Source organism: Amblyomma mixtum, chromosome 10 (assembly GCF_055824585.1).
Source record: "Amblyomma mixtum isolate Tamu chromosome 10, ASM5582458v1, whole genome shotgun sequence".
Classification (NCBI taxonomy): Eukaryota; Metazoa; Arthropoda; class Arachnida; order Ixodida; family Ixodidae; genus Amblyomma; species Amblyomma mixtum.
The window spans coordinates 126,164,566-126,176,751 of NC_143021.1; the positions used below are offsets into that span (position 1 = coordinate 126,164,566).

Consider the following 12,186-nt stretch of genomic DNA (forward strand, 5'->3'; position numbering starts at 1 on the left):
AACATCTGAACGTGGGAACCGTTGTGGCTCACGTTGATGCCATTGCCCATGTCAGCAGCACACCCAGTATTTCCACAATGTCGTTGTCGCAACAGCAGAACCCAGTCACTGGTTTCACGTACGACGTCAATCCAGCACTCTCCCCGACGCAGCAACAACAAGTTAAAGATCTTCTGCGCTACGGCGACACCTTCTCGGTGTCATCGCGTGTTGGGCGAACTCACCTAGCGAAGCATCGCATTATTACGGACGATACCGTGCACCCTCTCAGACAGTCCCCGTACCGAGTGTCTCCCGCTGAACGCGACGCTATTGGCCGCCAAGTCAAGGAAATGCTCCGCGACGACGTAATTCGTCCTTCCCGGAGTCCCTGGGCAGCGCCAGTCGTCCTTGTGAAGAAGAAAGACGGAACATTGCGGTTCTGTGTAGGCTACCGTCGCTTAAAGAAAATCACCAAAAAGGATGTCTATCGTCTCCCCCGGATCGACGACGCTCTGGATCGCCTCTGTAGCGCGAAATACTGTTCTTCGATGGACCTCAATTCAGGTTACTGGTAAATTGAGGTTGATGAGCGGGACCGTTAAAAACAGCTTTTATTACTCCAGATGGCCTGTATGAATTTACGGCCATGCCCTTTGGACTGTGCTCTGCACCGGCAACTTTCCAACGCCTCATGGATAACATCCTTGCCGATTTAAAATGGCAGACGTGTCTCGTCTATCTTGACGATGTTGTCGTCTTCGCTCCAACTTTCCAGGAGCATCTTCATCGCCTCGAATTGATCCTACAAGCAATAAGGTCTTCTGGACTCACGCTCAAGAATGAGAAATGCCACTTTGCGTATACAGAGTTGAAGTTCTTAGGGCACGTTGTGAATACAGCCGCTGTTCAGCCTGAACCAGAAAAAGCAACAGCTATTGCCCATTTTCCGCCGCCGCAAGACCTGAAAGCTGTCCGCCGTTTTTTTGGATTGTGAGCGTATTACCGTCGCTTCGTTAAAGATTTTGCTCGCATTGCCGAGCCGCTGACGCGCCTAACAAGGTCGGACACACCTTTCAGATGGGAAGCAGCGCAAGAAAATGCATTCCGCAGCCTTCAAAGCCTTCTGCAGGCGCCTCCCGTTCTGGCTCACTTCGACGTAAACGGCGACACGGAGCTCCATACTGATGCCAGCAACATCGACTTAGGTGCTGTCCTGGTCCAGATCCAAGCAGGTCAAGAACGGGTCATCGCTTACGCAAGTCGGTGTTTGTCAACAGCCGAATCGAACTATTCCGCTACCGAGAAATAATGCCTTGCCATTGTATGGGCCACTTCGAAATGGCGACCGTACCTTTACGGCAAAATTTTAAGGTGCTGACCGATCATCATGCTTTATGCTGGCTCGCAAGCCTCAAAGACCCCTGCGCTCGCCTCGTCCGATGGAGTCTGCGGCTCCAGGAATACGACATGACTGTCGTGTACAAATCCGGGCGCAAGCAATCTGACGCCGATTGTCTGTCCTGCCCTTACAAAAATGGATATAAACTTTCTTTAGAATTTGTATTAACATTCTATTCATTCTAGTAACCTTGTAGTAACTTTTACATTCTATCAACAATTGTTCATACAACGTTGGTAGAAGTTACTTCTTTGTATGTACTCCTGTCAATAGAAAGTTACTAGAAAATAATTTTTACGTTCTATGTACCTTTGTCAATACAAAGTTGGTAGACTGTTACTTCTTTGTATTTACTCCTGTCAATAGAAAGTTACTAGAAAATCTGGGTGCAGTTTGACACGTTGAGAGAAGTAAATGAACAAACTGCATGGTGTTCGAGGTGATTAACACTATCTTGTTCGCATAATCGTGACGACCTCTTACCTGATTGCATGGTGGAATCTGTTGCAGCTAGTCAACAATTTCACTATATCGAAAAGCGACCTACATTATTCGCCGCCAATGCGTTTGGAATGTAATCAGGATATGGGAAAACGTTTTAAAACAGAAAATATATTCCATTTTAATACTTTATGTTCTTTACGGACTGCTGTGAGCAGAAATACTCTAGAAAGTGACAAAACACTTTTGGTCATGCGAATAGATGCCTCAAATCATGTACTGTAGGCGAACACTTCAAAGCTATTAAAACAACCTTGAACACGAAACAAACATTACTCACATTCCCTTAGCCGAGCATATTGTATTAACATTCGTTGATAGGAAGTTCATACAATTTCCTTACTGCTTTCTATGTACTGCTGTCAGTAGAAACATACTAGACACCGACAGAACGTTTTCTATTGAGAATAAATGCCTAAATTAATTAAATACTCTAGCCTAACATGTCAATGCAACTAAAGCAACCTTGAACACGAAACAAACATTCGCAGTCACATTTTCTTAGGGCATATTTTATCAACATTTGTTGATAGAAAGTTCATAAAATTTTCTTACTGCTTATATACTGCTGTCAATAGAAGTACACTACGAACCGAGAAAGCATTTTGGTGATGCGAATAAACAAATAAAAGCCTAAAATAATCAAGTACTGTAGCCGACAACTTCAAAGCGGCAACTTAACTAACCTTGAAGACGAAACAAAAATTTGCAATCACATTCCCATAGCCGAGCACGCTGTGGATTTCTAGAAATTTCAGTTCAGTTTTCTCAATGCTAGCTTTACTGCTTTTGCATTTTCGAGTACGGGGAAAAGGGCAAAGTTCATAACAGAACATTTATCCCGAAATTCAGAAACGTGCCTTGAATTGAAGACATTTAGTGACAATTTTTGATTGTTTAAAGTCTACGAAAAAAGTTACCAGCAAACGAAATAATTTTGGTACAAAGTGAATGAATTCATAGAATACTCAAGTATTATTGCCTCGCACTTCAAGGAAATTAAAAGAACTTTAAGAAAAAATAGGAGCTAGTGACATATTGTGTTACATAAGCGCAATGATGACTTCGCTACAGCGAATCAGTTTCGCTGATGGTTCATTCTACACGAAAACAATGCTTTCTGCTGCGTATTCGTCCTTAAATTCTGTACTCAGGCAGTCATTTAACAGATTTAACATTTCAGAACTAACAAAGAATTTCAGAAGAGCTGTACAACAACTCTGCCAATTCGAAACACGTTGGTGTTGCTAGTGTTTTAATTCTTGATAGGTCATATTTTAACGCGCAGTTGAACAGTGATGTACCGTACGACGGTGCTAAAACACACTAGCATTAAGAGCGTTTCGCTCTGAGGTTTCAGAGGGATTATTGTTACGAGCTACAAAAAAATTCAAGTTTAGCATTGCACCGATGTGTTTCCACACTCATTGAATGACACGTTCTCGCTAGCCCAAATGGCGCCCAAATTATATCACCAGCTTACTGAACCTGCACCGCAAGCACACTTTCCCTGCACACTGCCCGCCATGCAAAAGTGCCCGGTACACTATGCCACTCCACGTGGGAGCGCCCAATTTAAACCCTCGCACTACCCTCCTCCTCGAGCGACCAGCAATGGCTGATCGCACGGGACTGAAAAACCCCGCGCGAAAAGGGCCGCACCGCTTCGCGCTCTGAGTAAATTCTGTGTAACGTGTGCAGGCTTACAGCTTCGAGAACTCAAGTTGCTCCGTTCCTCAGCGACTGTATATGCGAAATTTCAGGCAAGGCAATATTAATTTTTATTCATGTTCGGCGGCCGATACTATAAAGAGAAGTATAGAGAAACAAAACAGGTAACAGCGGCCCGCTGTACTCAACTACGGTAACAAGGGCTTTGCATGAGGAAGGTGCACGGCAATTGCAGCACTATAAGCCCTCATTCTTGACTTGTTATATTTTTCGGTAGTACTGAGCCACAGAGGAGCTTCCAGTATGGAAAAAGCTAGGGTGAGAGCAGCCCCCACTTTGAGCACCGCTAAAGCACAGGCGCAGTGCCTCTTCCGCATCTTCACTTGCATCTCCTTCAACGCAAACACGGTACGAAGCTGTGGCGAGGGAAAACGTGGTGATAGCTGTATTTTCTATCTTCCCGTAATGCAATGACTAAGGAATCCTGGAATAAAGTGTTGGGTTTTAACGTAGTCATACGGAGTGGACGCACGAAAGCATGTGTTCATTCTTCGCCTTTTCTTACTGCCATCAGCGGACGTGAGGCCGAGCCGAGGACCGCGTAAGGCAGAGGCAAAAATCAATCAAGGAAGCACACAAAAAGACTACGGTAGCGCGACTCTCGGCGGGGCTCGCTCGAGCAAAGAGCGTGCAAGGTGTCCAATGACGTGATATAAACACACACAAAACAGAGGCGATGCTGCAGCGCAGCCTTGAAAGTTTCGCGCGTCACGCTAGAGCGGCATTCGAACGCTCGTGTTCCCTAGGTACACACACGTACACTAAATCGCATGAGCAAAGCTGTGTAGAGTACGCTAAGCCACACAATATGCGAAAATAAAAACCGAAACCAGTAGCGTTTGGCAACATCATCATCATTCCTTATTCTGCGACGCAGTTACGGGGAGCTGAGTTATAGCCTTAGAACTAGGCAGTCAGTGCAGCCGTGCAGCGGCTGCGGCTTTCCTGGCCCCAGATGCGTCGCCTGTAGCTGGCCGGTTTTCCAAGCTTTCGTTCGCAGCGCCGCCAGAAACAGATGGTTGTTAGTAGTCGCATTTTTTCACCTCAATCATTCCAATTTGCTGACTTTGTAATTGAAACAAAATATTTTGTCGTTTAATGCAACAAGTTTGTGGCAAAAAGGGCTTTATCAATTCTTTTTTTAACGCGTGTAAAGTTAGGCGACATTAGCGCCACCTTTCCGTTCGCTGGCGGCGGATTGCGAGTCTCATGTTGGCTGCGCGCTACACGATCTATTTTAGGACGCTGAAACGACTCTTTGTTGACGGGGTGCGACGGTTGTGGTTGTGGGTGCGTTTCTTCAGTTTGTTTGTGTTAAATGTGCGGCCTCGTTAGTGTTGTGGTAGTGTGACTGAACTCGGAAGGTGACAGATGGCTCCAGTGCTGCGGAAGACGTTCTTACGCGCACGCAGTGCTCAAAAACTGCTCTGACGTACTGCACGCAACCACGCCGAGAGCGGCCGGCGCCCGATGCCCGATAGGAGAAACGGCTTGCCGTGAACGTTGACAAATGTAAGTACAGAACAGGAAAATGACTTCTGCGATGTGTCGGGGGTATGATTGAGGGCTGCGAATGCATTTGGGTTGGACTTCACGTCTTGTTCGCAGTGAGGGGCAAAATGCGGGCACCACGCGATCGTTTGCAGAGATAAGGTGTTCTGACACGCTCGCTTGCCAACTATGCAACTTTTAACCCGCCGCCTCACGCTCTTTGCGTCAGCTCCTCGGCGCAGGAGTTATGTGATAGAATTTGGTTGCACGCCGAGAACTATGGGGTGCTGCTTGATTCGTTATTCCGACTGAACAGGAGCAGCGCGTGAAAAGGAGACCATAAGAACGAAAAGTGCTTGTAGGGGCGTGCGTCTTTTGATTCTGCTGCCTGAGTGTTTACTGGATAAGGAGCATTGCCCGTTCTACGTCGCAGTCACATCAAGTGCTGTGTTTCTTGACAGTTCTGGTCAACGAAACGACGATTAAAAATAGCAGAACCATTCCATTGCAGTGCAGCTGAGGTAATCGCACAATGGAAGGTTTGTTGTCATTTTATTTTTTTACGTTCACTACATTTATGTCATTCCCCCATTTTCAGTCTGAAGCGATAAAAATATAACGTGATTCGCGAATAATAGCTTTAAGAAAAGTATGACAAGCTTTGTAAACCATTTTTTTGCTAACTATTGGAGACATAGGTAATTAATCATTAGCCTCCACTCATGAACACATTGGACTGAACAGCTAGAGGTTGTAATGGGATGTGGCTTCTGTGATGTTTATGAAAGCATGGCTCTAATGCAGCCTTTCTTCAAATGCACCCGCAGTCAAGTCCTGTACAGCTGCTCCACCGGTATCATCACGCTACTTTTGCACCAGCTTTCATCTGTCATCGAGCCAATGCTACCTCAACCAGAGGCAAATGACACCAAGACCTGCTGGTTCAGCCTATCAGCCATTGACACTGGATATCAAGCATGTGCCACTTGTAAAAGGATAGGTAGACAAGTGGGTATATTTTCCTTGTCTTTTTTAGCCTGCCAAAAATCTTCTGGTCCAGGCTCCCTCTCTCTTTCGTTTTTTTTTTCTTTTAAAAGAGGACCAAGAGAAAGGGAAAAGATATTGCGGGCATCATGAAAGCACTCCCCTAGTCAAGTGCATTGTGTTATAGTGTGAAATGCTTTTTATAGTTTTTTCCTTCATGCCTCTCGTGCTTGGAAATCTTGACCACAGTATAGACCAAATTAAAACAATTATCTGCTTCATGACCTTTATACAGCAGTCTAAAAGCAGCAAATAAATTTTATAGGTTTACTTCAGCAGTACCTACCTCTTACAAGGTATGGCATGTTTCAAGTGAACCAGTGATGTGATAGGCATGGCCTGACGGCAATGCATAATTGAATATTGGCGTTCAAGTGGAGCACTCTGCTTTAGAAGCTTATTTGTTGCTAGCATCAATAATTGATACCTTACCAGGTTATCCTTGCATTACATGAAACCCTGTAAAGCTTATATTTTAGCTGTACAGAAGAAGGGTGCTTATTCGATGTCATGAGCATTGCTGAGGTTTTCTTTCACGCTCCCTTTGTCACAACTGACTGCACTGTACAGTTGAAATGCATTTGGAATTGAGTATTGGTGCATTGTTATTTTTATTCATGCCGACGTTCAGTTACTGATTGCATTACACTAGCTGAGCCTAAGTCAACAAATATTGCTGTGACCTTAACAAGACCCCTGGCTTTACTTGAACCAATGCATTTGATGTTGCCTTTCTCCCGTGCCATCAAGGTTTGTAATAAGCTGTGTAAATAACTTAATTTACTTTCTCGAGGTATTTATTGCTGCAAATTAGTGACAGGTAATTTCCTAAAGAACAACCTAAGTGCACATTTTTATCTTCTTTGGAACACTTGTTTGCTTGTTTCCCTTGTATTCTTAACTTAAACAGATATGAGCAGGCCTCAGCACTGGAGGGATGTGCTGCGGGACAAATAAAAAATTACCGACGATTACGTTACTTCCTAATGCGAAATTTGAGCGCAGCAAATAAGCTGTTTCACCTTTTCGATAGATTGAGGCAAAGAAATCGAGCAACACATGTATGCGCTATCACAGAATTTTTTTTTTATTTTTCACACGTATTCCTTTAACAAAGACTCCACTAACAGTTCTTGACAGTCATGAAGGAAGCTTTGTGGTCGGAGAAATAGACTGATATATGTTCGACTTGGTACACCAATGCTTGATTCTCAAAGACGAGATCTATACAAGTGCCTCGCGAGGTTGTCACAGCCGTGGGACGCGTTACGAGCGAGAGGAACGGGATGTCCTCCCGCATAAGTGTTAGGAAATTGCTGTTTGTCTTTATGTCAACATTAAAGTCCCCCACTACTAACATCGGTGTGGATCGATGGACAGTTAATGCGAGTTGCAGGAAGTGCACGACGTCTTTCGTGAGTGCGGTAGGGGCGAAGTAGGCAGCTACTACCAGCAAGCCGTTGGGCAACTTTGCGGCGCACAGTTCGCCAACTTCATGTGACGTGCCAAACATTTCGACTGGTATTGCAGAGAGACCTGTGCGCAAGTAGATAGCGACTCCCGCCGCTCTGTTGTGGTCTCTGCGAGCACCACAGCAGTATAGGAAATCTATGATTTCGAGAGGCTCTTTGGGATCCATGCAGGTTTCAGCAAAGCAAAGTACAGAGGAATGGCGCAGAATGTGATCGTGGTGTACGTCCTTGGCATGTGCGGCAAGGGAGCGTACGTTAAGAATGTGGTTGTGAATGATGAATCAAGTGCTGCCAGCGAATGACGCGTCCATTGGCTGTCTGCGTGTGTTACTGATGTGTGGTTAACATGTTAAGCTTCGCCTGTAAGAGTGGAACGCGACAGCGTCTTGCAACGCTGTCAGGGAGTCCACAGAACGCCATCGCCAATTCGGCTGTACGCCTTGCTGGACGGTAAATTTATTTTTTGAGGAAAGGAAATGTATCTCTCTCGCATATCTGGGTGGACACCTGCACCTCGCCGTAAGGGAAAGGGGGAAGATGGGAGTGAACGAAGACGCCGTATTAGCTAGACGCGCCTTTGTTCATTCCAAACCATTCAGCTGGCATTACGGAGTGGCTAGCGTGCTCGTATCGCACTCCGGAGACCCTGGTTCGATTCCCCAACTCGACCAATTTCGTTCTCGGTTTTATTGATTTATGCGGTCTAACTAGAAAGGTTAATTAGGCTATTTCATATTTATATTATTGTATTTCTATCCATCGTGTTCTGTCATTAACCTGTCAATTGTTGGAACTGTCTAGGATGTTCGACACAACGTATATGAAACGAGCAACGTCTTACTGAGTGGGGAAGTGCGTGGTGGTGGAGGGAACGCGGCTTCGTACTTATCTGTTTTTTTCAGCAGCGTCTCCTTCCGCGGACGCTGTTGTCGTTGCGGCGCGCGTCTTTCTTTTCTTTTCTTCTGACCTCTTCATTCTCCTCTATATTAATTAGGCTAATTGATTAATTAAGCAATTAACGAAACTCAGTCCAACTTAGTTGCAGCATCACTATACGATCGCTTTGATTGGTTGCATGGTTACTAGCCTAAGTACAATTGGCCCCATTTGAAATTCGCGCGCTGTGACGTCACGAGCATTTTGACCAATTGAAAAGCGTGACATTGGGGGCGGAGCTGGTTACGAGGCCGACGCCGACGACGACGCGAATCCCAGGAACGGACGCCAAAGAGCTGCGCTCTAAAAACTACCAGTCCAGCTGCTCCCTTAGGGGCACGTTTCTGAGGCTTTTATCGCTTGTAGTTCTATGCAGCTTTACTTACAAGTATTGTATCTGACGTAGTGTGTGCCTTAATATTTTGATTCATTTGCTTTAGAGTGTGCCACTCTTGCCCTGACGAACTTGCTCACCTTTGTACTCTTTGTTCATACATTTTCGCCTAACACCTGGTATAGCTGCAAATGATACATTATCTACAGCAACATGTGCATTATATTGCAATGTCTTTGTGCCATCACTTTTGAAAACAAAAGCTGCGTGAATTTTTGTGCAGACAAATCAGAAACACAAAGTAATTTTTATATTTGATGGCCTGCATGTTTTCTTCATATGACTGGAATGGCTAAATATCTCTTCGTGGTAGCCTAATTTGGTGTAACACGTTAATGTCAGTTCCTGTGAATATCATTCAGTCTTCGAATGTGGGGGCAGAATTGAGCACAACAGCATGTTGTAGCTTTTTCTTGTTCAAGGACGCATTACATTTAGTTCTAGTCTTGTGACTGCTGCTTATGCTATTACTCAGCAGCCTTATCAAACTCACTCAGAGTGCTGCATTTTAGTGCACATTTAACTGATTGTTGCTTCTCCGTGTTTGATTCTATTAGAAGTTACTATAACTGTATACTTTGAATGTTTTCTTGTGCAGTTCTCTTGCTGCTGCATTCTGCCATGGAGGAGGCTACCTGTTCGTGCACACGTCTCATCACTAGGACGCTACCTCTTCCGCTGGTGATGCAGACAAGTAACGACAGGGTTAATTGGAGAGGCATGGGAGAGGCCTTTGCCCTGCAGTGGGCATAGTCAGGCTGATGATGATGATGCACAACAAGCAGGCTGCCTGATATTGAGGACAAGTGTCAGGATAGTGCACCAACAAAGTCGCTTAAGCATTTCTGTGCTGATGCATTTTTATTAAAATCAGCTCATAGCTTAATATCTACATCCATGGGGACATTTAGCATATGTTTGGCATCTGTTTGACTTTTAATTCGCTAGTGTTTGCAGCCTTTAATGTTGGTCTTAAGACAGTGTAAGCATTGTTTCACTGTGTGGGATTTTTTAGCTGTTTTGGAGAGATGTGTGTGTATGCATGCAGTTTTTTCCACGGGTTTGTTATGTGGCTCATGGAACTTTCATGTTACAGAAGAAATTATTTCGTTTCTGTGTTGTACAGGAAAGTGAGCAGTATTTATATGCACCAGGTGTTTCAGGGAAGAATAAGTAGTTTTCAAAAATATGGCTTTTGCTGCATATTACCAGTGTTAGCAGACACCAGAAAGCCGGTGAGGTGTATTTAGTAAGCTGGTTAACTAATTTCTGATAATTAACTTTTTAACTAACACAGGTTTGCAACTGGTTGCAGTTAGAGACTTTTAGCCAGTTGTTCGTAGTAGCCATATCAGTTTCTGGAATGTACAAAACATGATTACTTTCGCCGCTGTGGCTCGACAAAATTTGGCTGCATCGTGCGAAAATACATGCGCTTTTGAAAGCACAGAGGGAAAGAAACCCCTCCAGTGCATGTAACTACTACAAATCTCTAATGGCAACTAGACGCCTAACTCTGATAGTGAAGGAATCATATTCTTAGCAGTAAGAAACACACATAACACCAAGACACACACACACAGGACACCCGCTAGACTTCAACTATCTTTACTGGACACTTGTACGACATAAATATGTATCACTGAGCACACGCAGGTGCCTCGTCATCCACAACAGGTCTAACTACGCCCTCCCCTCTCCTCCAAGGCATACGGTTGCGCTGATAAACAATCTCTTTTTCTGCCAACGCCAGGGAGGGAGTGCTTACACATGTCACCCGCCTCTTGAATACGAAAGACTTCGATAATTTCTCTTTCTTTTTTCTCGGCTCCCAGGCCTTTTTTATTCAAGAGGCGGGTGACATGTGTGTAAGCACTCCCTCCCTGGCATTGGCAGAAAAAGGGATTGTTTATCGGCGCAACCGTATGCCTTGGAGGAGAGGGGAGGGCGTAGTTAGACCTGATGCCGATGACGAGGCACCTGCGTGTGCTCAGTGATACATATTTATGTCGTACAAGTGTCCAGTAAACATAGTTGAAGTCTAGCGGGTGTCCTGTGTGTGCGTGTCTCGGTGTTGTGTGTGTTCTTACCGCTAAGAGTATGATTCCTTCAAGCCGTTATCAACTAGCCCAACTTAATGTTTTGACAAAGTTTCTGATAGTGAAAAGGTTCATTAATAAAAATTAGCTAACCAGCTTACTACGTAAGACTCTTCACAAGTTTTCTGGTGCCTGCCAACACTGGTAATACTATGCTGAAAAAGCCGTACATTCATCTCAAAATATCTGTTTTTTGAAAATTACTTAGTCTTCCCTGAAACACCTCGTATATATGTAACAAAAACCTAACGGGATTTAATTGACGACGTTTTGGTTGGAGGACCAGCCGATTTCAAGTGTACTACATCATTTGAAGCACAGAGCTTTTGTTTCGAATGCTATACTATACTCGAAAAAGGCTGGTCCTCCAGCCGAAACATCGTGAATTAAAACCTGTTATGTTTTTCAATTGCTGTGTGAGTCATTGTTACTCAGAGGGAGCTGAGGGGAAGTGTGCCGAAGGCAATATTCTGTTCCTCTATTGTTCTCCATAAAATATTTTGATGCATCATGCATGTGTTGTAGCGCGTATGTACACTTGTGCACAATAAATGTAATAATTTGCATTTTGCTTCTATTATTCTTTAAGCACTCCAGGATAGTGTTCACAAAATGATTTTGAAGTGAGAAAACTATGTTGGTAAAAGTGTTGTACTGTGTAGTTAACATACACTTTTCCAAAAGTTGATGTAGGAATTATACTTTCTTCGTACTTGAGTCTTTTGAATAACGGTGGCCAATTGTCGGAAGACCGTTGATAGGGTGTTGGTAGACATTGTCGGTATGTGGTTGATAAGAAGTGTAAAGACTTTCTATGTACTTGAGTCTTTTGGATAACGGTGGCCAATTGTCGGAAGACCGTCAATAGGGTGTTGGTAGACATTGTCGGTATGTGGTTGATCAGAAGTGTAAAGACTTTCTATGTACTTGAGTCTTTTGGATAACGGTGGCCAATTGTCGGAAGACCGTTAATAGGGTGTTGGTAGACATTGTCGGTAAGTGGTCAGTAGGAAGTGTATACAAACTCGATAAGGGGATGATAGGAAGTATAAAGACTTTCTATGTACTTGAGTCTTTTGGATATCGGTGGCCAATTGTCGGAAGACGGTTGATAGGTTGTTACTACAATGTACAAAG

At 44.2% G+C, this 12,186-nt stretch overlaps 1 long non-coding RNA gene across 1 annotated transcript; it reads left to right on the forward strand.

Moving 5' to 3' along the window:
- The first annotated feature begins 4,902 nt into the window (after nt 1-4,902).
- LOC149326882 (uncharacterized) lies at nt 4,903-10,605 on the forward strand. Its single transcript, XR_016286006.1, has 3 exons — nt 4,903-5,125; nt 5,932-6,112; nt 9,549-10,605. It is a non-coding gene; the product is annotated as an uncharacterized LOC149326882 (long non-coding RNA).
- The last annotated feature ends 1,581 nt before the right edge of the window (nt 10,606-12,186 follow it).